Source organism: Lissotriton vulgaris, chromosome 9 (genome assembly GCF_964263255.1).
Source record: "Lissotriton vulgaris chromosome 9, aLisVul1.2, whole genome shotgun sequence".
NCBI classification, from domain to species: domain Eukaryota; kingdom Metazoa; phylum Chordata; class Amphibia; order Caudata; family Salamandridae; genus Lissotriton; species Lissotriton vulgaris.
Genome location: NC_141697.1, coordinates 184,682,628 through 184,710,046, shown reverse-complemented (window position 1 = coordinate 184,710,046; position 27,419 = coordinate 184,682,628).

Sequence of the window (27,419 nt, the reverse complement as noted above, 5' to 3'; positions counted from 1 at the left end):
ATGGTAACCTTCCGTCATGTGGCCAGTACTCGCTGCCTTTGCCCGGTGTCCATCGCATATGCCATCTTTCCTTTTCTGGTGTGTTCCTTTCTCTCGCTGTCAACCTCCTCCTATAGGATTTATGACCATGAGGGATGTGGTCACAGTTTGTAATATAGTGCACATTTGAAATGTTGGCCCTGGTATCTTTGTGCACCGTTGAATGTACCACTAATCAGGGATATGGAGGCATTTGGTGTGCTACTGTTATGCGCCTATTTGCATCTCTTTGGGTAAGTCCACTGTTTTTGTAGTCTGGGTGGTGCGTTCCATGGGAACCATTGGGAGCTGGAAGGTTTGAGTGACCCAGGAGTGCAGAGTAGATGGTGAGGGCCTTATTTGCCTAAACATGAAGGGAGTGACTGGCAAATAGCCCAGAGTAAGCCTGGAAAGAAAAAATAAGTAACAAAATGAAGACAAAGAACAGTTCTGGATCTGAGCACCTACAACGGTGCCTAGGTTCCTAGCACAGGTGTGTGGGTTCCCAGTTTGAGGCCAGTTTTTTCTTGATTCGAGAGGCAGCACTGTTTGGGGTGGATGGGGTTGCTGAAGCAGGGTGACCGGCAACTGCCACAATTGTGTGCCTTGCATATGTCCATACCCCACATGTGCTGCTGCATCTTGAGCCCCAGATCCTTAGCTTCTCTAGTCACGTTTTTGATAAGGTCTTGTTAATTTTTGTGGTATGTCTGGGATAGTCTGGGAGGAGATGAGAAGGTGGCCAGATACCACAATCTGCCTTCCCACCAACCACAGCACTGACGACATCCATGCCCTCCTCGACCGGGAGAAACAGCGACACTCATCCTCCTCGACCTATCTGCAGCTTTCGATACAGTCTCCCACCTCAAGGAACTCCACTGGCTCCCAGTACAGAAGAGAAGCCAATTCAAGCTGTTAACATGTGTTCAAAGACCTTCGCAACTGCAGTCCCACCTACATCAACTACAGCCTGAACTTCCACCAGACACCTCTGCTCCATCTCCCTCTTGCTGGCATTCCCCCGCTTCTGCGGTTGCAGTAGCGGTGGACGTTCCATCTCCTACAACGCAGCAAAGACATGGAATGATCTCCCTCTATACCTCCGAACCTTCTCCTCACTACCAGAGTTTTATAAAATCATTGAAGACCTGGCTCTCTGATGGAACCACTGGACCACTCTGGCATCTGGATACCCTTACGAGTGACCACCGGCGCTATAGATATCGACTGATAGATTGATGCTGGCTACTTGGTATCCGAACTTCGCTCCTCACTCAGACTTCCTTCTGGCAGACAGCCATAGCAGGCTGCACCGTATGGAAGTAACACCTGCGCCTCTGCCTTGATGTGCTAGTCTGTGCTGCGTGGTCTTTGTGCATGCTGCTGTCCGTCACTTATTTCTAAGTACTCTGGTACTTAAGCTCGTGTGAACCGCATCAGCCACACTGCGACCTTACCCTTGGTGGGCTCCCTTGCCAGGGGTGCGCCATCTTACCCACAATGTAATCCCGACCACTCAGCACCATATCCCACTATGAGTCTCCTGGACTCTGAGCCCTCATGCAATGTCCCTTACCCAGTTTTTTCACCCCCCCCAACCACTCCCATTAATTCCTGGTACTATCCTTTTATGTCCACCAGGGGTTTCACATATTTTTAAACAAGGGTAACTGACCTGACAACCTCCCCTTGACTTTCCAGTCCGCCGCGGGTATTGTCCCGTTTGTGCGGAGAGTGCCAACGGTGAGGTGTTCCACTACTGCTTCCTCGCTGGCTGCCAACTTTGAGGTTAGCGGTCCAGCTTTTCTGCATTTCAGGCGATAAATTTAGATGAAGGACCGGGCGCTCAGCGGACCCGCCAAAGTCAAGCTCGTCTGCGCCTGTCTGTGCCCGGACTGCGCCAGGATACCTGCTCCATCCGTAAGATACACAAGCTTTGGGCACTATGGAATACTGGCAGATCAATTTTTTGTCAGACCCACAATTGGTGCTCTACTATAGACTGTTACAAATGTCGAGCCTGTAACTTTGTTTTTAAGAAAGGTTGCACGGATCAGCAGGGTCATGCTATTCTCCCAGCGAGAGGCAAGTCTCTGGAGGGGTTTTTCCTGTTTGTTACTCAACTCAAGGTCCTTTATTAAAAAAATATGAATTTGCAGATTTTATGATTCAACACAATCCAGAAATTACTTTTCTCCCAGAGAACTTAGCAGATAGCTCCTCTGACTCAGACCTTAATTTTGCCATCCCAACGGGCTTTAATATTGAAAGGCTGGACAGAACAAACAAGAAAGGTGTAGGAATTGCAATTGTGTATCGCAGCTTAATTAATGCTATATTTCAGCCCATATTCCATCTGGAATGTGAAGCACTTAGCTTCAGCTTAAAATGGAGTTAATTAACCACTTTTCAGGGATTACTAATCTATTGACCACAAGGCCCCAGGTCCAACTTTATCCCAAAAATTCAGGACTTTATGGAATCGTGAATTAACCCCTTCGCAGCGGCGGTAATTCCCCCGCTGTGCTGGGGGGCGGAGGAGCGCACACAGCGCTCCCGTGCTCATGACGAGCTCAGCTCGTCATGAGGCACAGTGCTCGTGTGCTCATGACGAGCTGAGCTCGTCATGACCACACCCGTTTCCGTGGAACGTTCAGCACAGCAGGGGAATTATCCGCGCATGAGCACACGAGCACCGTGCCTGATGACGAGCTCAGCTCGTCATGAGCATAGAAGGTGTTAATTGCTCCAGCTTCACGCTTGTGGGTGATTTTAATTTTCACCTTGAGCTTTTGAACAACTGATAAGGATTATTTGGTTGATACTCTTAAGAGTTTCGACTGAAATCGGTTAATAGAGGATCCTACCCATCTGGCCAACCACCCTCTGGACCGAATTTTCACAAATATTCAGGAATTTAAAGTGGACAAGGTCCTGCCAGTAGTAGGTTGAGACCCTAAGGCGAATATTTTTTCAATCAAGGTTCCCCTTAACAGAGCTTCATGTAATAATAAACCCTGAACCATCAAGTACTGGCCCTGGAAAAATCGTAATGTTGAGGCACTGAAGGACATCCACTCTAATTCAAACCCTGTCCCAGATAACAGTGTGAATAACACAGCAATCAACTACACTTACTGGCTAGGTACAGCAGCCCTTAAATTGGTACCTGAAAAAACATGAGTCACAGGAAAAATCCATCGGCCCCATGGTGCTCTGAAGATTTAAAAACCGTTCAATGGAAGTGCAAGCTTCAAGAGCACAAGTGGAGGGACAAATACTGTCCGGAAGAAAAAGTAAGTATAAAAAATTACTTACAAAGTATAAGGCATTAATTACTCGCAAAGTATAAGGCACTATTAAATACTTCTCTGGAATAGTAAGCTTAGCTAAAAATTCAGCCAGGGAGCTTTTTTAAACATCTGCATCTCTTTCAGAATGGAGCAACAGTAGTACCTTTAATCCTGATGAATCATTTTGGAACAAGCTGGCAGCTTTTTTTCTAGTCTAAAGTTAACTCTATCTTTCAAGTATTTTTTCCTTCGCAGAACACTTTGTATATAGGAGATGCCTCAATCCAAGCTGATGTGCTGAAAACACAGCAAGGTCTTATGCTCCCAGAGATCCCACAATTTAAAAGGTTCTCCCACTTCACTAAGGAAAATACTTATCAGTCTCATTAATTCCAACAAATCCGGGGCCTCCTCGCACCCCTGTTCCCCTCAGGTTCTCAATCTAGTGGCCAGCTCAGTTGCCGGGCTACTCATGGAATTACTGAACTAGATACTGATTACAGGGCAGTTTCCGATCAAATGGAAAAAGGCGTATATCCTTCCGCTGGTGAAAACAACCCTCTCGAGACCCAAAGAAGGTTGAAAGCTATAGGCCTATATCTCGCCTCCCTTTCCCTGACAAAATATTAGAGAATGCAAAGAATGAGGAAATATTAGCATTTTTTGAGGCTAACCAGTTGCTTGATTCCTCACAGTATGGTTTTAGAGAAAAGCACTGGACTGAATCTGCTCTGATAGCAGTCTCAGAGGAATTGAAAATGGTAATTAACAGGGGCAGTAGAGCCGCATTGATTTTATTAGATCTCTCTGCCACTTTTGATGCGGTTCACCACTCACGCCTCATAAGTAGGCTCCATTCGTGGGGTTTTAGAAACTGCGCTAGCTCAGTTTGTTTCTAAGTGACAGACAACAGCGGGTAGAGATGGGGACGCAAGCCCTCGCCTTTCTCTTTGCCCTGTGGTGTGCCCCAGGGGTCCGCCCTTGCCCCCACGATTTTTAATGTTTATGTTACCCCCCCCCCCCCCCCCCTCCCCTCCTTATCAATCTCATTTGTAGCTATGGCTTGGCTGTATTCTCCTATGCAGATGACACTCATATAGTGGTGTCTATCTCGTTGGACATAACAAAGGTGGCAGGTAATTCCTGCAGCTGCATGTCCCAAGTTGTAAGCTAAATGCAAAGAAAGTGTCTAAAGCTGAACTTCGAAAAAAAATGAGGTTTTGCTTTTTGGGAATGAGACATGGTGGCCCTCGGACTTAGAGGTGTTACCAGTGCCCGTTCATGAAGCAAGACATTTGGGAGTCATCTTTGACACCAAACTATGCTTGTAAGAGCAATTGAATTTGATTACCTCCTCAGGATTCTTTCTGCTGAAGGTCCTCAAAAAATCTTCCAGTTAATTCCTTTTGATTTGCAAAAGAGAGTGATGATGGCTCTCATCTTCTCAAAGATAGACTACTGCAGTTCTGTATATTTGGGCACTTATGAACACTTGATGAGAAAACTGCAGAATGAGGCGGCAAGAGTGCTGTTGAAAATTCCTAAGTTTGCACCTATATTCCAATCACTGCAGGGTTTGCACTGGCTTCCGGTGAGAAAAAGGATCATTTTCGAGGCACTGTGTGTGATATATAAGGCTCTCCATCAGGCCGGTCCTATTCACTTTCAAGAGCTGTTCTCTTGGTACACTCCTAGCAGGAACCTAAGATCTAGCTCAGCATGAATGATCACTCTCCCAAGAATAAACTAAGCAAGATGGGGTGGAAGAACATTCTCTATCTGTGGAGGGAAACTCTGGAACTCTGCCTGCTATTCCATGCTCCCAACCTACCCTGCTGCAATTTAGGAAGCAGTTGAAGACTTGGCTTTTTATCGAATCTCTCAGCTAAGCTACCTCCAAAGTTGTCTTTTTCAATAAGGCGGGATGTTCTGTTGCCCATTTTTCAGCCATGAGACACCCTCAGGTAATTGCAAGCTTTATTAAATTATTTCATTCGTTCATTCATAGCTGTGAGCCTGTCAGAGCTGTACTGGGGTGGGACCTGATACTGACCTTCTTGTCCAACAAGAACCCTCCATTGAATTGCATTGGACTGGGTGAGCTTTGTGAAAGATCACAGGAAACTCATATAGAGCACTAGTGAGTTGAAGCTCCCAAATGAGGGTCTCTTGAAAGCTCCTCTTTCTGTGCTTATTAGTACCTTATTCTCTATACACACTGCCTTCTGATCGGCTTAAATAAAACGTCCTGCTGCGCCTTCTGTAACCTGCATTCGCTGCTCTCCCAGGGCGTTTCCTATACCAGCACTAAAACACGCACCACCCTTTATAGGAGCTCCCCTGCAGGCCCGACCGATATCTCCACTGTACTAGGGCTGACGGAAGGGTTGGATTAGGATCAAAAATCGGCCCGGGCACAACAAAAGAAAAGTGGCCCACGTTTGCGTATTACCGTCCCGCAAAACACTGTATTGTAAATAAGATAGTCCTTAGAGACCAGATGATGAGTAGATATTTTCTTAGATTTATTGATAAGATAAATTACATCAATATCCTTGGAAGATGGTAAGTCCAAGTATTGCCCCACCAGGAGCAGCCTCTGCCCTGCTCAGCCTGCACACACCAACTGACACTCCACAGCTCACCAAGCACCCAACATTCCACGACATCATCATACAACCAACATTCTAGACATCTTCAGGCACACCGACATTCACACTAGCTGAGCAGTAGAGAAGGGAACCATAGAGAAGGGAAATACAGCAGTAGATTATAACACATCCCCCTCCCTAGGAAACCAAACACAAAGAAGGATAATAAAAGATGCATGAAGGTACACTGAGCAAATGAATAAAGTACATATGACAATTCAAAATGCCAATGTAATCACACACCTTGAATCACAATAAAAGAGTTTCTGGAAAGCATAAAACTGGACAGTATTAAAATAATCAATCCAAACATAGGTAAGTAAAACCAGGAAACTTCAACAAGACTCATAACCAGCTAAGGCCCAAAATTGCTTCAACTCAAACATGTAATAAGTAAAAAAAACATGGAAGACTCACGAGAAAATGTCAAAGGCAACACAATCCTAACTAGGATAACACTTAAAGAAAGTGCAGGAAAAACCATTCACCCACTGACCAAACAATGAGAGTACACGCAAAGAACGTCCAGAAAAACCATTAGCACTTAAAGAAAGTACTGGAAAAACCATTAGCACTTAAAGAAAGTACTGGAAAAACCATTCACCCACAACCAAACAGTGAGTGTACACGTAGAGGACCTCAAGTGAAGGTGTATACCCTACGCAGACCAAACCACAATAACCAATCAGGAAAACCATTCACCCACAACCAAAAAGTGAGTGTAAACGTAGAGAACTTCATATGAAAATGTTACCTCATACGCAGTCCAAAGCACAAAACATTCTTACACCCAAACTAAAAGAGAAGTAGATTGGTAAACTAAAAGTACTTGAATGACTTTTAAGTAACACAGAAAATGTGAAACCATAACCACAAATAAGTGGTTGATAAACCAAACGAACACATAAAATGTGAATCCACAACCAACAATAAGTGGTTAGCAAAGTAAAGAACACAGGAAAAACAGTGATGAGCACTACACCCCAACCACAGGGCAACCCAAAACTGAACACCAAACCAAGTAAGCAAAGATAAAAACAACCCACACTCTCCTCCTCTCTTCCTACATAAATACGAGAAAACAGACAGAAAGGACCCTCCTACGACTGCAACATGCCCCTAATACAATATTGTAAACGCCCAGATGTAAATAGGACAAAGTAACAGTAACATAACAAACTAAAACAAAAAACGTGGTCACAGTAGTCTACGATTGGTGAGCGATTTCTCACCCGAAAATCCATGTAGCTTCTCACCCAAAGTCCATGTAGAACAGGTTAGATGCAGTGTATCCAGGTAATTGCACCAGCAGTACCACAGTCCAAATCTTGAGAGCAACATTGCAATAAACATCCAACGTAAGGGGGACCTCCAATGACCATCCATGGATGAATTCGAGATCTCCCATCATAAAGTCTTTAACAGCGGCTCCTATCAGCCCACACTATGAAAGCCCACAAAGTCCAGGATCACGGGACGAGCTAACAAGGACAGGATAAATCCACAGTCAAATAACAAGGAAAAACGCAGAATCTGTAGACAAATCCGAATGACAGAGGGAACAGATAGAGCTCAAGAACAGAGTTTAAATACCAAATGACTTGATGACCCTCGAACTGTAATGTTAAACCTCGCGATCCTCAAACTGTAATGTTGAATGTCGCGATCCTCAGTAAAACAAAGAGAATATTCCCAATGTGCCAAGAGGGCGGCCACGCGTCTTTAGCGTAGTTTTTCAAAGGAAATTGCCCACGTTTACACGTTTAACATGACGCAAGTAAACACTTCAGACATCCGACGTCACAGGGGTCACCCTCACCAACACGCCGGAGAATTCGAACAACGTCATCAATTGGACACCAGCAGGGGAAGAGAGAAGAGCTCCGCTGGCCAACTGTCACCGACTCCACGAACGGTGAGTAACGAAGTGAAGAGTCCTCCTCGTAAGGAATTACAGTTCAGCTATTGCCAAAACACGCTGCAAGTGCGCAGAAAACGCTGAAGTCCCTCAACGCTGAAGTCCCTCAATGTAACCACAGGGCGGCACCACAAATCGTGAGTAGACCAGTATGATACAAACTGTGCTCCTTCGCTTGTTCACTATTGACCATCCTTGCTGAAAAGTAGTGCCACCTTTTGTCCACAGCCGATATCCGACACAGACTCCCACAGGCTAAGGTCACAACACACGAGGGCTACATCAAACAGCTGCAAATTATCTGCGCAGACGTCACGTAGGTGAAACGCTTTGGCAATAGGGTGTCCAAATAGCCAAAGATAATGGAAAAGTCTGTAACAGCATCCAATTCCAGCGAATCACACACGGGCAGACCCTTAATTCAGAAGACAAATGAAAACCAAACAAACTTCAAACGCTCTGGTCTGCAGGCTGTCCTGTTGAGTAAGGACACTGGTGGGGCTTACCAGAGCGTAGTTCCTTGTAATCTTCTTCTTTGAAGGTGTAGTTCATGAGTTTCATTAATTAATCAAGTCCTTAGTTGTAGGTAATCCAGGGTAATCCAGGGTAATGTAGGGTAATCCTTCACCAACACGTAGTTCTTTTTACCTCGTCACCAGTATTGTAAATAAGATAGTCCTTAGAGACCAGATGATGAGTAGATATATTCTTAGATTTATTGATAAGATAAATTACATCAATATCCTTGGAAGATGGTAAGTCCAAGTATTGCCCCACCAGGAGCAGCCTCTGCCCTGCTCAGCCTGCACACACCAACTGACACTCCACAGCTCACCAAGCACCCAACATTCCACAACATCATTATACAACCAACATTCTAGACATCTTCAGGCACACCGACATTCACACTGGCTGAGCAGTAGAGAAGGGAACCATAGAGAAGGGAAATGCAGCAGTAGATTATAACACACTGCTTAAGCGAAGTTTTATTAAAAGAATGGGGGTGGGATCATTTTTTATTAACTTCACTTAGATTTTTTTTAAAAATGCACAGATTAGTTCACACTGCTGAGCCACACATGAATGCAAGTGAGACCACTTCTGCTCAGGCCCCCTGCCCCGCTCTATCAGCATACATTAATGGGCCAGCCCAGCTAGAGAAGGGGAGTGATACCTCCGCCCATCTGCCTCTAGAAAGGCCACTCGGACACCCACTGGGCTGCGGCGGCATCCTACCAGCACAGAGAACCCCCAGTCTGCCCAAAAAGGCGGCCCCACAGCTGGAACTCGGTTACTGACCCGTTGGCCATTTCCCGAGTGCCCGCCTTACCAGTCCGAACCTGGCTGACGGAGCCTGTTTTTATCCACAAAACAATTTCATGGCAGAGACCAGAGCAGGCCCTGGGGGCGAGCTGCTTTAGCTTCACCATTGTCCTTATTATAGGTAGTAATGTATGGATACCGGAGCTTCCCAGGTTAGTAAACATTTAAATAAATAAAACGAATTTAGTTGAGGGCAGTGCATCCCCAAATGCGATGCAGTGCGTGCAACAAAATTAGTTTTATTTATTTAAATGTTTACTTACCTGTAAAACTCCGTATTCCATACATTACTACCCCCCACCCTGCCCCTCCCCACGTCACCACCCTGCAGGTACTCCCACTGCCGGCCGTGGCTGGTGCTCAGTCATGCAGTGTTCTACTAGAAATGCTGGCTTTCATGCTAAAAACTAGGGGGCAGATTTACAAGCCCTCCTGCGCCAGCAGTATTCACTTTTCGTGACGTACTGGTGGCGCAGGGGGCTCCTCCATATTTACAAGGACAGGAAAAGCCACCCTGTGTGACTTTTCCTCTCCTTGTAAATACGGCCCCTTCACATGCAGCAATTTGGGTTGAAGGGGCGTTCCATGGGTGTTGCTGTGGGTGTTCCCACGCAACACTCATGGAACAAGACACATCTCCAGATTTACGAGAAATTGTAAATCTGGAGATGCGTCTGAATGCTGCGCCACCCTAGAGGTGGCGTAGGGAGGCGCAAAGAGGAGAAATGTTTTCATTTCTCCTCGTTTTCTCCTCTTTCTTTGCGTGCTGCATTCTACAGCACGCATTGAAAGAGGAAAAAGCCTATGGTGATCAAGGGCGTAGGAGACACTAAAATTCTGGGGGGGGACAGGGACAACCTTGTGGACTTTCCGGTGACCCTATACAAATCACTGCCCGTTAAACGAATACAATTGCATACTTTTGAAATGAAATATTGAGACAAGCAGGCATGTAGTCACAGTTTGCATCTACGCTTTATTGTTATTTACATTTGCATAGTAATCGGACCGAATGTTAAAAAAGCATGTATATGAATCTTGCATCTTCATGCACCAAGCAAACAAAGGTCGCTGACTTAGGGTGGGGGCATTGTGTTTGCAAGTGCATTATGGATTGAAAAGTACCTGCTGCTGTATTCTTGGTCCCCAGCAATTTTCAGGCAATAATAAAAATGTGAAGATAACTTTGGTGATTAATGTTCTTTATTGAGAGAGATCAGAGGTTTGCCTAGTGGAAATTTTGACTCATGGTAAGGTAGCCACAGTGGGGTAATATGCCTACTGCAAAGAATGTGTACCACGCAGATCACAAAATGCATATCATGTAAATAGAGCAAACAGAAGGAGATGATGGATGGAGTGCAGAAACTTTTTAGACACTCACCCCCAGTCACAGATCTGGGTTGAATGCATCATCGTTTTTAGGCTCACTTTGCCACCCCAGTTCAGACACAGCTATATGCAAATCAGTCCCTGGGTGCTTGTTTCCGGTTCAGGGAAGACATGGCTTGGCAGTTCGGGCTGGACTGTTCTCATGAGGCACAGGGTCAAGACTGATTTGCATATAGCTGTGTCTGAACTAGGGTGGCCAAGTGAGTTAAAGAACAGTGATGGATTCAACCCATATCTGTGACTGGGGTGAGTGTCTGGAAAGTTTCAGCACTTCGTCCATCATCTCCTTCTGTTTGCTTTGTTCACCCTAAGTTGGCAGGGTATGCCCAGATGTGGGACCCTTGCTCACTTTGCCACTGGATTCAAGCTAACCTGGCTGATGAGGGCTGTTAGCCCGAAACCGGATGCTTGTTTTTGGTCCAGGGAAGAGATGGCTAGGCAGTACCGGCTGGACCGTTCTCATGAGGCACAGGGTCAAGACTGATTTGCATATAGCTGTGTCTGAACTGGGGTGGCAAAGTGAGTTAAAGAACAGTCATGGATTCAACCCAGATCTGTGACTGGGGTGAGTGTCTGAAAAGTTTCAGCACTTCATCCATCATCTCCTTCTGTTTGCTTTGTTCACCCTAAGTTGGCAGGGTATGCCCAGACGTGGGTCCCTTGCTCACTTTGCCCCTGGATTCAAACCTGGCTTATGAGGGCTGATAGGCCAACACTGGTCCCAGGATGCTTGTTTCTGGTCCAGGGAAGACATGACTTGGCAGTTCGATGGATTCAACCCAGATCTGTGACTGGTGGTCAGTGGTCCGACCATCATCTCCTTGTGCTTGCTTTGTTCGCCTTAAGTTGGCAGTGTATGCCCATACATGGGTCCCTTGCTCACTTTGCCACTTGATTCAAGCTAGCCTGGCTGATGAGGGCTGTTAGCCTGAAACCGGTCCCAGTATGAAAGTTTCTGGTCCAGGTAAGGCATGGCTTGGCAGTTCGGGCTGGACTGTTCCCATGAGGCACAGGGTCAAGAGTGATTTGCCTATAGCTGTGTCTGAACTGGGGTGGCAAAATGATCTAAAGAACGATGATGGATTCAACCCAGATCTGTGACTGGGGGTGAGTGTCTGAAAAGTTTCAGCTCTCCGTCCATCAGTTCCTTTTGCTTTATCCTGTAAATAGGTCAGTGAGTTACTGCTTTTGTCTGAGAGATTCTTTTGGTATTTGCAGTTTATAAGTTAAAATCTTAACAGTGATCAGTAAGCTATTAACCGTCATCAAAGAACTGCATGAAAACCTCAAGGTATAGATTAAAATGTTATGACTTTACCCCAGTCTTTCCTTATCCTAATATTTGAAAATGGGTTCATAAGGATTCAAATCAATTCTGATTATTAAAGAGAACCCCCAAATATGGTGTTATGTTTTAAATTCAGAGTTTGTGCTTCTCTAGTGTTGCAAAGCCATCCTGTGCCCTGGGCACTCCCCAACGTTTTGCTGACTGGTACTGGTGGTACCTGACTCTGACTGACCCTGGCCTCTGCCTAACCAGGCCCAGGACCAGTGCTATGCTGAAAGTGACACTTAAAAATACAGTGTAACCACCTACATGCACTAGGGTGCACTATGGGTTAGGGTACCCATATGATTGGCATGACCTATAAGGCCCTAGTACATAATAGGGCAGGGGGATGAGAACTACCTTTAAGTCCTTAGAATATAATAGGACATGGCAGTTTAGAGGCCAGCAGCCTTTCTGCACCTGCATGTGTTCACTGCTGAAGCCTGAGGTCAGTTTAAAAGTAGCCCTGTGTTGTAGGACTGCTTTTAAAATGCAAATTGTGCCCAAAATCGACTTTTGCGTTTGGGGAACTTACAAAATGATGAACTACAATGTTGGGGCAACATTAAGTTAAGTGGAAAATGTTTCCACTTCACTATGGCTGTATCATATATGCCACATAATACATCATTTGCTGCATAATCTAACAATTTCACCCAAAACAATTTTGTAGCTCAAACTGATCAAAAATGACCAAAATAAATGTGACTTTTGTTGCTGTGGAGTGTAGGGCCCTTTGCAAAGGTTGACTGGTCACCTTTTCCACTGCTGCATTTGTATGTTACACAGGTACTAATGAGGCAAAAGCTCTGCAGAGGCTCTTAGTATGTATAAATATGTCAAAATAATAAAGTATAAAATGTATCGCATTATGCTGCAGCCTTTTTATTGTTGCATAATTTAGTCAACACTGCAACATCATTTTGCCCTCCATTGCTGCATAACTCCAGTGGCCCGAAAATAGGTTGCACATGTTAAAAGTGTTTGTGCATGAAGCAGAGACCATGACGTTTGAAAACGAAGGGCTGATTACAATGGCAGGTGGACTTCAGTCCGTCTGCCATCGAATCAGGGAATGGGACCGGTGGCCTGCAAGGTGGCGGCCCCACGATAGGCATTACAATGCGACCGCCACTATGGCGTTCGCAGTGCCTATCTTTTACATTGCAGCAGGTGCTGCTGGCTGCATCATCCACTGCAATGTAAAAAAGAGACAGGTTACATATATCAATGCACTATGTGGCAGGCACAATGCGGTGCCTGCCTCATGATGCAGTGATATGTAGGGGGGGGGGGCATCATAGGTGACCCCCAGGTCCGATGTCTGGGGGGAAAGGGGTACGAACCCCCAATGTCCCTTTCCGTCATCTTTTCCATGGTGTGTGAACCGCCATGGATAGGCTGGCAGGTAAGAAACATCGTAATCCCTACTGCGATGCACCACAACCAGGACTGTAGGAACCACAAGCTTCTCCGCTGCACTGGCGGGCTCAAGGTGCGCATCGGGTTTGTGGTGGTTGGTCTTTCCGACCGCCAGGGAACAGCCTACCATTATAATATGGCGGGCGGTGATGCAGTCACCGATGGCGGCGCCACCGATGGGGTGACGTGGTGGTCCCACTGCCATTATAATCACCCCCTTAGTTTGGTGTGCGTGCAAATCCTGCATTGCCAACCCCTGGTAAGTTGCACTACTACTGCTGAAAAAGGCCAATGGAGGTACCAATGGGTGAGGTGGACTGGCCTCAAGGGTCTTGTGACCTCAGTGACAGAGTCACTGCCGCACTAGGGTGTCCTGCTTGGTAGGTCTGCCCGCAAGACTGGAGGTGAACTGCAGTATGGATTGTGGTGGACAGGCCTTCAAGGTTAAGTCACACTTGCCACTGTTAGGGTCCACCTGCGGATGCTAAGACACTAGGGCTTCTAAGGTCTATCGGGCCTTCTAAGGTGTAGCATCGGAATAAGCTCTGTCAGGAGTGTGGTCTGATGGACTGGTCATGAAGGCTGAACATGAATCTCCAGTTACAAATTCAGCAGCTCTGGACAGAGTGCCACATCCTCTCCCACACTGAACACCATACTGTCCCACAGAGAGAATCTCGCACTGCCTTCGGCTACATCTCAATTGTGCTGCGACTAAATTCAAATTATGCACTAGACACAGTATAATTCTGCCTGAAAAAAAAATTAATAACACCCTGGAAAAAGCAAACACTCATAAGGAATGCAAGAATAAGCAAAGCATGTGAACTGTAATCAGTAACAACATGGTTACCTTAACGGTTTTAAACTCACATATGACTACAGGACCAGGAAGGGACCAGTTTCAATGTCCATTGCTTATATCCTTACAAAATGTAAGAAGTTTGGATTAAAAAAAAAGACTACCTCCCCAAACACAGAGCCGCTGTACACATTTTATAAGCTAAAATAATTAAAACAGTTGGAAACGATCATAATAAACGTTTCTACTCCACCCATCGACCAGGTATGGCAGTACCTTTAGTAATGGTGCACTTCCCCACCCTGGGAAAATAATGTTGTTCAAAGAAAGAAGATAAAAAGAAAGTAGCGCTTTTACTGGCAAACTCTGCAAAGTGGTGCTAATGTGTGTGGGTGTAAATAACAATCTGGCCTGTCTGCTGCCCACTCTGTATTGTTTTATATAGGTATGTGTTCCGCTCTTTTTTGGATCCATTTCACAGGGGCACAAAGAAAGAAAAGGAGAGGCAAGAGAGAGAAGTAAGAGCGGTCTCTTCAAATCACACAAGTGAGGAAGAGCGAGACAGAGAGAGCGCATGAATAGAGAGAGAGAGAGGGCAGGATCGGGGGCGCTGCCAGAGGCAAATCAGGAGAAGTGGACACTGTCCTTGCCTTCTCTGGGCATGAAGGCAAAGAGTTTTTTTACCTTCTCGGCCCTTCCCAGAACCGAAGCCTTACTACAGCATAACAAAAGGGCAGAGGCCCGGTGGCCTCTTTGACTGCAGCAGGGCAAGTGCAGGGCCATTAGGTAGCGCTTTCACGCGCTAATGGCCCTGCGATTAACAGGAGGGCGAGGGGTAATTATTTTGTCCCATCGTCCCCCCACCCTAGTCCCCTGTGTCCCCCCCACTCCAAAATCTGGGGGGGACATATCCCTCGCGTCCCCCACACTTCCTACGCCCATGATGGTGATTGGTTTTTTTTTGTACTGGAAGGTGCCCCTTCCTGCACAAAAAGAATCTCCCCATGGCGCAGACATCCTTGCTCCATGGTGCAAGGGTGCCTGCACCGGCGCTTGGCAGCTCTTTGTGCGCCAGCGCACGGGAGAGCACAGGAATGCGACATATTCTTGTAAATATGTCGCATTTCTATGCTCTGAAAGTGCTGCAGCGTGGCGCAGCCAAAGGGCTTGCGGTGCCACGCTGCAGCACTTTCTTGTAGATCTGCCCCTCGGAATTCAATGTACATGCTCTGTACCACAAAAAAGGCAAACTCAGGTCACCAACTCAACAACTCTCTATTTGACCTATAACCCCCGTTCTGTGAACAAGATGAGGCATGTGCCGCGAAATGCAATCTTACCTCTGCTGACCTGGTACGTCATATCGGTTTGAACAGTCCGTCTCGTTATTCTAAAGACTTTACCACGTTGTTTCAACTTTTTTGTCCTCAAATACGTCGCCTATCTTTGTTCTGCAGCGTGCTTATAAAAAAAAGCCTTGAATAATAGACTGTTTTAGCGCACTATAGAAAGCAGGAAGTTTTTGCATAAATTAAGGGCAGACTCTGGCTCTATAATTCAGTTGGCTGGTCTGTTTCTTTGGCATATATAATGAAAAGTTTTTTTGTAGAAGACTGGGAATTTGTGTCAAGCTTTGATAAAGGAGGAATTTAATATAAACCTTTTTGGTCCTGCAGTTTCTGCCAGGCTGGTGACCGCAAGATGGCAGTGTGGCGCTTTATAAAACTTCAGATAATTAAATACCTGTGCAGCCCCATTGCTCCATCTGACTGGGCTGAATAAACGGAGTCTAGCAACACACCGTGAAAAAGCCATTTTAAGGAACGTCTCCGCGTGTCTAGGTGTGCGCAGTAACTGCTACATTCTGTTGAATTTGAAGAGAGGTGCCTCGCGCAGGTGCCTCACGTCTAAAGTTCACATGCCTTATTTAAACGGCCTTTTTTCAGACTGCGCGTGAAATATTTAGATGTACAGTTGTAGTGTCCTCTCGTAATAGGAGATGCAGTAAGTTGATTCTGGGTACAGAAGCGAGATGTTTTGTGTTCATTTTCAGGAGGTGTGTGTTTGGTAACACAAGTTTAATTTAATTTCGCTGTGCCAGGAGCCTAATCTGGCAGTGCCTAGAGACCGGCAGAGGATGATAAATCAACAACATTTTAATCCTAACATAAATGCAGCTGAAATGTACACGTTTTCCTTCCATGTCTTTGATGTTTACGGGAGTGGTCGGCAGCTATGCCTTTTCCCCATGGCGCCAACGACGTTTTTGGATGTTTGGGGTAGTTTGCGCTTACTTGTTCTTAACTTTTTTTCCCCCCACAAAATGTAAGCACGTCAATTATACATCCTTTTTTTCAACATCGTGGGTATTCGAAAGATTCAAAAGGAACCGAGATAATAGTCAAAATGTAGCTACATTTGGATTTGTATTTTTTGGAAGAAAAATCGGAAAAAGTGCTGTGCAAGAAAGTGTTTTTTTTTTTTTTACTAAAAATGTTAGCAATGAAAAGTTTGATGCGCTACGATCATTATCATCCCCAAAAAACAATATTTTAGCACCATTTACAGGGCATTGTGAGTAAGAAAACATAATGGATATGTGGAAGCCACACAACTCTAGGCTACCCTGGATGTTTAGTTTTCAAAAGTGGGTTTGGTAGGTTTCCCTGGATGGCGGCTGCACCGAGGCCTACATTCGCCAACTTCCCCAATTGCCAATCTCTCCATGTTTTGTTTTGGGTCCTTTTGTGGCACGGGCGCTAGGCTGAACCACACACGCGGGGTATCGAGAGAAGTGTGGGAATGCTGGGTGATAGGAATTGTATAGGCTATGTACAGCCCTACATACCTAGGCAGCACCATCTGGATACTCCCACCATGTATGGACAGTAGCTTCTCTGAACACTCTGTAACAGACCACGCAACCTTCTGGACGCAAATTCCACCACAACAACCTCATTATGCGCTTCCTCAACAGATGCCTGCACCTACGCATCAACCACCACCAATTCCGCCACCAGAGACAATTCATTCACATCCACATACATTGCCAGGACATCCTCATCCACGACTGCAAGTATGACTAATATCCACTCCTATGGGAGAAGGTGAATATCAGGACAGAAAGGAAAAAGACCAGAAAGAGGAAGAATGAAGGGTGCCTGAGGGTGATTTATAACACAACGAAGAGCACCACAAGACGAAGGAATGGAGAGACAACGTTTTCCCTGAAGAAGGTAACAAGACACCGCCTTTGGATGATACCACTTGCTCCCACCCTTTAGCAGAGAGAGTGACCAAAAATGTTGCCTGCCTATGGAGGACGTAGAGAATGAATGCTTCCTCTATGACTTCGTGGAGCAGTCAATGAAGATAGTAATGCCAATCCCAAGACTGGATTATATCTGAAGGGAGGGGCTCAAATTAATCGAAACACCGCCTACAGCCCAGGCTGTCCTTCCACTGCTGGGCCCTTGAATCAGCTCTTGCGTACTTACTGGTCACCCCCGGCCAGAGTTTAGCATGATTGCAGCAGTTCAAAGGAGGTATGGGATAAAGGGTCAACTCCATAGTGGCAATGTCCATCAATGTACCAATGCCCCAGCGGTTCTAGGGAGGTACAGCTGCTAGATGCGGCACAGCATTTCTTCTCTGGATGACCTCATCCCCAAGTTAAGAAGACACGAGGCAAAGACCATTGTTAAATAAGGGACCATCACTGTAGCAGAGATTATGATTGCAGCCAAGGATGTGATTAATGCAGGGTTCCGCCAGTTGGCAGGGGCTGCAGTTCTGATAAGACAGGGTTGATTTAAATCTACCCAGTTCCCCTTCCAGGTGCAGGCCAAGATTCTTTATATAACTTTGAAGGGGAGACTGTTAGGAAAGCATATTGGGCACACCCAGCAATCAATAAAGACAGACACTGCTTGCTCTACAGGAACCATCTTGAACAAATGCTTTTCTTTTCGTGGCTCTAAAAGACCACAGGCCTATAGAGGGGCTACTGGCACGTATGGCAGATAATATTCTCCCTATAGATAATCAGGATCTGATCAAGGTTACAATTCAGGTAGAGGATAACTACTCCAACCCCATCCAGAACAACAACCCAATGGCACCATCAGGACAGTACCACGCATCTCTGACTTCTTAATGTTTCCCAACCTCCACCCCCTCATTCAGTCCATGAGTGGGTGTATCTCACACTTTGGATCCGAACTGAAAAAGATCACAACCAATCTCTGGGAGCTACAAATTGTGTAATCAGGTCACATGTTAGAATTCCTTCAAAAAGCACCTCATCACCCTCTAGCGAAAGAATATCACTTGCAAACCCGACTGTTGTAGCGGGAGAGCCCCACCATCCTACTGTATGGAACAGCAAATATTTCCAAGGCCTAGAGTAACATGGGTTTCTATTTTATACTCTTTCTGATGAAGAAGAAACTGGAGGATGGCAACTGCAGGACCGGACTGGCCGTTGCGGGCACCGGGCAATCCCCCGGTGCACCGCAAGGGTGGGGGCCGGTTTTGGGCCCTTAAGGGCCGTTTTAGTTACAGGGCCGTTTTTGCAGCATAGCTGCAAAATCGGCCCTGTAACAAAATCGGCCGAAAACCAGCCCCGGCAAAGAGCTCGGTCGCATCTCCAACCTCCCCCCCGGGGGCCGGCTGAGCACTATGAGAGGACCGGTTTTGGTTCCCAGTCTGGCCCTGCTCAACTGCTTCTGTATTTTTGGGAATTCATAAGTTACTGAAAAACAGTCCTTTTGGAGGGTACCCGTTCAAGATGCCCGTCTGTTGCTGGAAGGCGAGTTCTTCTCCCTGGATCTACAGGATGCGTACTTCCACATTCCAATTCACCCAACTCACAGACAATACACAAGGTTTTCGGTGGCACAGCTGCACCATCAATGAAAAGCACTCCCTTTCGGCCTGAGTCATCTGCCCCTGTGGATTTTCACTAATTTTATACATTTCTACTGACAGTTATTCTTATAATCAGATGAGTGGCTAGTGAAAGCCTCAACAGAGGAAGCTCATATCTCCTTGAAGATGTTTAATGACCTATTCCATTGTTTTGGCCTGACACCCAATATAGAGAAATCTTTAACCGTCCTGCTCCAAGAGTCCAGTTGCTGAGGTCATTTCTAGAGGCACAGCTCGGAAAGATGTATAACATCTACAGAACACATCAAAAAGCTGCAGGCGATGGCAGCAACCTTGTACAAGCTCCGCACAGTGCCTGTCAGGACTTTCAAATCATTACTGGTCCTAAAGCCATCATGCAGAGGTCTTCGTGCATTTTACAGGCTGCGGATGAGGGTGATACAACAAGAGCTAGATCAGCACTGGCGACAGTCAATAGGATTTTGGAACAATGTAGTGGTGGGATCCAGAAGACTCAAACATGCTCTGCTGTGATGGAGGGTCCCAAACACCCACCCAAACAGGATTATTATGGTAATAACTGCGTCCATAGAAGGCTGGGGAGTACACATGCTAGACCTGTCCAGAGTAGGCCTCTGGTCAGCCGAAGAAAAATCACACTAAATAAAAGAATAAGCATCCGGGAGCTGTGGACCACCAGGCTGGGCCATTAATTGTATCTGCTGAAACTGGTGGGCCAAGCTTTGTTGGTCAGAACAGACAACACAACCTTGATATACTACATCACCAAGCAGGGAGACATAACATCTCATTCCCTATACGAGGAGTCAGAGATGCTGTGGGAATGGACCAGAGTGAACAAGCTGGAAATATCCATAGGACATCTACCAGGGATCCTGAACATTCAGGCCAGGCAGGCACATTCAGTTGCATCATGTCAGACAACCATCAGTGATCAGCTTATTTCCGATGTTGCGGCCATTTAACTTTAGCTGTATTTTCCACTCTCAGAACAAGAAATGCCTGTACTCTGCCAGCAGAATCGGCTAATCGCAGTTCAAAGGGAAATGCCTTTTCGACCTTCTCAATGACATGGTTGAAGGTTTTAGCTATGCCTTTCCGCAGCGCTCCCTTATTACCATAGAAGTTCCTTGCAGACCACTGCTTACTAATACAGAATGCCCCAGCACGGTCACGCCAATTCTGGTCCAATGATCTGTGGAGGCGGTCACCATCCGTAGCTTGTCTACAGAGGCAATGGACAGACAACCTCAAATCACTCAACCTTGGAGCTTCGTTCCTGACCGCTCATAGTTCAGCCATCTCGACACTCCCGCAGACTCCAAGATAATACTGGCAGAAGCACAGGCACCTGCTATATTTAAAACTTCTGTGTATGATTTATGGGTAAAGGACTTAACCTCATCTTGAAGCAACCCATCAAGTGTTACCGCACGTCCGCCACCTACTACTGGAAGGTCTCGAATACTCTTCGATGAGATTTCACTTTGTAGGAGGACAAATGATGCTTCAGCATTGCTTTCCTAGGGGATCATGAAGCAATTAGTGCTTTTGTTGCGTTTCCCCCTGGCTGGCACCCCCCAATATGATGGGAGTTGAACACACTGCTTGGTCAGCAGATGCTCCCTTCCTTTGAGTCGACCCATAGGGCACATCTCATGTACCTGTCAATAAAAACTGCATTGCTTTGAGCTATTTCTATTTCTATTTCTATTTAAAATCATTTATACAGCGCACGTACACCAGCGGTTTCTTGGCGCTAAAAACTGAAAGAGGTCAGAGCAGAAGCCCCGGGGTAGGGGAAAAATGAGGGGCTAAGGTATTAATTAAAGGATTTGGCGAAAAGGTATGCCTTGAGTTGTTTCCGAAATAACAGGTATGAGGTTGAAGCTCTGAGCTCTGCAGGCAGAGAGTTCCAAAAAGTCGGGGCGAGGGTCGCAAACTTCGAGCCTCCCCATTTCTTTCTTCGAAACCGTGGGACAGTAAGAAGGGATTGGGAAGATGACCTCAGTTCCCTAGATGGAACGTAGGGAATGATCTCCGAAGAGATGAAAGCTGGCGCCGTGCCCAGTCGTGCTTGGAAGGTGATAGATGCAAGCTTAAACTGGACACGGGCCCAGACAGGAAGCCAATGTAAAGATTTCAAGAGGGGAGTGGTATGGGAGGATTTAGGGAGTTTGAACACCAGGCGCGCCGCCTGGTTCTGGATCTGCTGCAAGCGCCGAAGACTATATGCAGGGATACCTGCATATAGGGCGTTGCCATAATCCAGGCGGGATACGACCATGGCAAGAGTGATAAGTTTTAGGGCATCAAATGAAAAAAAACGGGACACCTTGCGAATAGTGCGAAGAGCCAGAAAGGAGGAAGAAACCACAGAACTCACCTGGGAGTGAAGGGTGAGTTGTGAATTGAGCTTGATGCCTAGGGTTTTAACCGAGGTAGAGGGAACAGGTGGGGCACCAAGGGAAGGGGGCCAGAAGATGGGGGACCAGGGGCTGGATGAACCACCCGTCAACACCAGCTCGGTCTTATCTGGGTTGAGTTTAAGATGGTTGTGGTTCATCCAGTCTCGGATGTGAATCATGATAGTTTGAAAGTTTGAGACAGAATCGGGGGAAGAGGAGAGGTTGAACACAAGCTGGAGGTCATCCGCATAATTAAATACGGTGACCTCCATTTGTTGCAGTGAAAAGATAAGAGGGGAGATGTAGAGATTGAATAAGAGGGGGGAAAGGGAGGAACCTTGGGGAACCCCGCACTGAACGTCGCGGAAGTCCGCAGTGAAGTCACCCAGGCGAACTGCCTGGGTGCGGTCCCTCAGGAAGGAGGATAACCAAACCAACGCGGTACCCCCGATCCCCGCCGCCCTGACACGGGAAAGTAAGATGGAGTGGTCCACCATGTCAAAGGCGGCTGAGAGGTCGAGGAGGACCAGGGCCTGAGGTTGGTTGGTATCCATTCCCTCCCTGAGGTTATCAAGGACCGAGAGCACTACCGACTCCGTGGAGTGTGCGGGGCGAAACCCGGCCTGGCGGGGGGCAAGAGCCCCGTTCTTCTCCACAAAAGAACTCAGGGCGTAGGTGACGTGACGCTCGAGTACTTTCGCCAGGAATGGTAGGAGAGAGATGGGGCGGAAATTGGCTGGGATTGAGGGATCGGCACCAGGCTTTTTCAAGATGGGGACTATTACAGCAGATTTAAGTGAGTTGGGTACCACACCCTGGGATAAAGAACTGTTGAGAAGGTGGAGGGGGGGATCTGGGCAGCTAGAGAAGATATGACGGAGGATATGAGCTGGGCAGGGATCTAGCGGGGACCCCGATTTAACAAGTGGGATTATGGCAGTTATTGATTCCTTAGTTAGAGGTGGGAGGGTGGTGAGATAGTCCTTGGGAGGAGGACACTGAGGGTCCACAAAGGTAGGGGAAGGAGGGGGAATATTGGTTTTAATGGTTTCGATTTTTTGAATGAAGAAATTATTTAGGGAGTGACAGAGTTCCAGGGAAGGGGTGGGTTTGAGAGAGGTTCTATCCGAAAACGCTAGATTGTGAACAATCGAAAAGATTTCCTTCGATTTGCTTTCGGCTGCGAGGATTTTGGAGGAAAAGTAGATGGTTTTTGCCTCAAGGATGTTTTTCTTATATAGGGTCAGGATGTTTATAAACTCTAAACGTAAGGAGGGGCAGTAGTTTTTCCTCCAGGCCCGCTCCGCACGCCGCACCGCCAGTTTAGTGGCTTTAAGATCTTGATTAAACCACTGGTTGGCGTCCTTCTCTCGTTTGGTTGAGACCCGCTTCAGAGGAGCAATGGTATCACAGCCTGCAGAGAGCCATTGGTCAATGGCCATGACCTGGGAGCTGGTAGATAGGTCTTGGAGGAGGGGAGCGGAGGAAGTGAGTATGGAGGATAGACTGTCAGGGTCTACTCGGCCCCATGCTCGAACCCAGGTGTTTTTGGGGAGCGGGGGCTTGATCGGGGGGTGAATGGGAAGAGAAAAGGAAATCAGGTGATGGTCAGACCAGGTGCAGGGTAAGATTGAAAGGGAATCAATGGGGCAGTTAGAGGACCAGATCTGGTCGAGAGTGTGACCTTTGACGTGGGTGGGAGAGTGAATATGGGAAGTGAAATTAAGAGAGGAAAGGGTGTCTGAGAACTCCTTAGAAGATGGGCATTCGGCTTGGTCAGAACGCCAAAAATTAAAATCACCCAAAAGTAAAATGGAAGAGTTGTTGACTGTGATAGTAGCCAGAACTTCCAAGAAATCCGGAAGGAACAATAAGGGAGATTGGGGGGGACGATAGATGAGAATACAGGTGAGAGGGGGCGTGATGGAAGTGGTACGGATAGCTAAAAACTCCGTAGTAGCGATATCAGGAAGGGACAGGGGCTGAAAAGGGAGGTCGGTTCGAGCGATGACCGCCACCCCGCCTCCAGCTTTGCCATTAGGCCGGTCGGCACGGATAGCGTAATATGGAGCTGGTAGAGTAGCCAATAAGGTGGGGAGGGAGTCGTCGCGGAACCAAGTTTCTGTTAAAAAAAGAAGGTCGGGGGCATGGAGATCCAGCAAGACCGACAGTTCATGGGCGTGGGCAACTGCAGACCTAGTGTTTAGATAGAAAGCCGTAAGAGATCTAGGAGCAGCTGGAGAAGCGCTACCGCTAGAGGGAGTCGGGGGGACAGGTTGAGGCCAAGGTATTATCAGAGGGGCAGGAGGAGCTAAGCCAAGAGACGAAATATGGGAGCAGATGGAGGCAGATAACGGCCATGGGCCCCGAAGGCAGCGCAGTTGGGCAGGAGAGTAGGTGGTAAAGCGAGCAGAGTGACATGCCCCTTGCCCCGGACGGTCGCGGACGAGCGCAGACGAGCTTGCCTTAAGCGCGCCTTCGGCGCGCAATCGTCGCGCCCGCTGCGCTCGTCCGCTGCGCTTCCTGCCAAGGCACATAATTTATGTTGGTTGGTCGGGGCGTTGGAGGGGGCGTGGCCAACCGAGGTGGGCGTGTCTCGTGGCTCGCCTCGCCGTCAGGAATGGCGACCAAGATGTAAACAAGCGTTGCAGCGCGAGGCGCGCTGTTCAGGAGAAGCAAGAGTCAAGCAATAATTAAAAGGTACATAGTATCACAAAGATTTTTAAAATAATGTCTTTCGCCCTCCCGGCTTCCGCCTCAGGAGTCTCTATCAGTGTCGCGCTTAGAGATCTGCGCGCACTATTTATAGGTCTGGTGAGGGGGCGTGGCCAACCGAGGTGGGCGTGTCTCGTGGCTCGCCTCGCCGTCAGGAATGGCGACCAAGATGTAAACAAGCGTTGCAGCGCGAGGCGCGCTGTTCAGGAGAAGCAAGAGTCAAGCAATAATTAAAAGGTACATAGTATCACAAAGATTTTTAAAATAATGTCTTTCGCCCTCCCGGCTTCCGCCTCAGGAGTCTCTATCAGTGTCGCGCTTAGAGATCTGCGCGCACTATTTATAGGTCTGGTGAGGGGGCGTGGCCAACCGAGGTGGGCGTGTCTCGTGGCTCGCCTCGCCGTCAGGAATGGCGACCAAGATGTAAACAAGCGTTGCAGCGCGAGGCGCGCTGTTCAGGAGAAGCAAGAGTCAAGCAATAATTAAAAGGTACATAGTATCACAAAGATTTTTAAAATAATGTCTTTCGCCCTCCCGGCTTCCGCCTCAGGAGTCTCTATCTCCCCTCAACAGGGTGAGTTGAAGAACTACAAGCATTCCTTATAAAGGAAATATACATTTTCTACACAACTAAATAAAGTCTCCTTGTGCACTAGGTTCGTGCAGAAGGTCCACTCAGGCTTTTATCTAATTCCCATTCCCCACTCTTTTCTTCCACATAGACCCATGGCATTGTTATGATCCTTACACTTGTTGAATGTGTGCAGATGCATTAGGTTCTATAGCGTAAAATCTGAAGACATGTATACTTCTGACCAGTTTTCTTGTCTGACCACTCAGCCAGGGGTCACCTGCTGCTTAAACAAGGAATCGTAACATGGGCTGTCTGCCCACATCACTCTTGTGACAAGGTAAAGTAAAGCACCTGCTTGAATGCCAAATGCGGGCCCATTCTACCAAAAGTACTGTGAACAACAGTTGCACTGGACGCAGGGGTACCTGTCTTGTACACTTGCTGTTACTGAGTATTCCTGCCTGGATGTGAATACGTTGGCCTGCACTTCAGTGGGTCAAGCAGTTCTATGCAACTTGTTTCAGTAAGGGATGAGCCTGCGTCCCGCTTCAGTCTCATTTAATTCACTGCTTGTTATTCTGATTCGAGCAAGTGTCTCTATGAAAGATACAGTGCTGGAGAAGAATAGATCCACTTTTCTGTAACTAAAGTTCTCCCGTGATGGTATCTTTATATGTGACCCTCCCTCTTTCCTGGTCAAATCCTCACTTCCTATTCTGCGTACCTCCACTCTTTTGCTATGAAATCTGACCAGTGCCCTCTAGGGGTGTAGAGTGCTCAGCATTACCAACTGATTGGCTGCAGTTTGGGCTATTTTAAATGAGGGTGTGTGCTACTAAACAAACATTGTTGGACCTATGATGATTTTAACAGTGTTTGTTGCTGTTATACGTTATTAGGGATTCTCTGTCTGATGACGGGGAAGGATTCAAGCATGTGAATCTATGAAAGATACCAACTCTGGATAACTGGAATTACAGGTAAATGCATCACTGACATAATATCGATTACCAAAATATCCCCAAAACAAATATCAACACATAAATATCGATGTCAAAAATATCGACATCCTATCTTTATAATATAAAGTACAACTATATCGAAAAATAATATAGATGTAAAAAATATCGATGTACAAAATATTGTTGTTTTATATTTAAAAAATAACATTAAATAAATTAAATAATAAAATTCACTGGAAAAAAAATTATGTAGATGTAATGTACATTTTAACAAATATAAATAAATTCAAATACAATGTAAATATACATATATAAAATGTAATGTATAATTGTATATTTACTTTAAAACAATTAATAAATGAATAATTTAAATTTATTTTAAAATGTTATAAATATATTTAAAAAAAAAAAAAATATATATATATATATATATATATATATATATATATATATATATATATATACACGGATACCACAAAATCTAATGAAAAAATAAATAAATTAAAGCATTAAAATAGTTAATAATTTTTTAACTTACATTTTGCACTCCATTGAGTGCAACGGTAGGGAAAGTGTTGGATAGCATAGGAGTAAAAATTACTATTTCCACTCCAGTGAGCGCAACAGTAGGGAAAGTGTTGGATAGCAGAAGGGTACAAATTACTATTCACGCTGCAGTGAGTCCAACAGTAGGGAAAGTGTTGCATAGTCGAGGGGTAAAATTACTATTCCCACTTTAGTGAGTGCAGCAGTAGAGAAAGTGTTGGATAGAAGAAGGGGGGGAAATTACTATTCCCACTCCAGTGAATGCAAAATTAGGGAAAGTGTTGGATAGCGGAGGAGTACAAATTACTATTCCCACTCCAGTGAGTGCAACAGTAGGGAAAGTGTTTAATAGCGGAGGGGTACAAATTAATATTCCCACTGAAGTTAATTCAAAATTAAAAACAAACAAAATATCAACTACAATGGGAAAAAAATTAAAAACAAAAAAGAAAACATATATAAAAATAATAAAAATTACAAAACATAGAAAAATATTATGTTTAAAAAATCTAACAATTTCCTACAAATATTATTTTATAAAAATGTAAATAATAATTTACAAACAAATAACTATATTTAATAGAAATTAAATATAATCAAAAACATCAATTGTCACATAAAATTAATATTTTTTTATTTACTACATTATCACACAATTCACAACACGCATCTAAATTTATAAAAAAAAAGTGTACCTCCATAATTAACATAATTAATTATCAAGTAAACAAATATTATTAATGAAAAAAATAATTAAACAGATCCAAATTAATTTACTCACCAAACAATACCCCTATAAAACAAAAATCCTCACACAAAATAAAAGTAAAAAATTACCATAAATATGTATCAATTAATGAATGAATAATATTGAGCAACTAATTATTAACTAATAGAACCTAAAATACTTTCCACCCTCTACCCCAATAAACACTACAACACACACCTAAAAATCATTACACAATTTCCATAACTAATTTTACATTATTACATTAGTATCAATTAACAACTTAATAATCAATTTAAAATAATTTACTTCCCACCCTTTACCAGTATAAACCCCACAGATCACATCTCAAATTAATTACACAATTGGCATATTTAATTTTTAATAATTAATTACCATTAATTAACAATTCATTATTAATTTT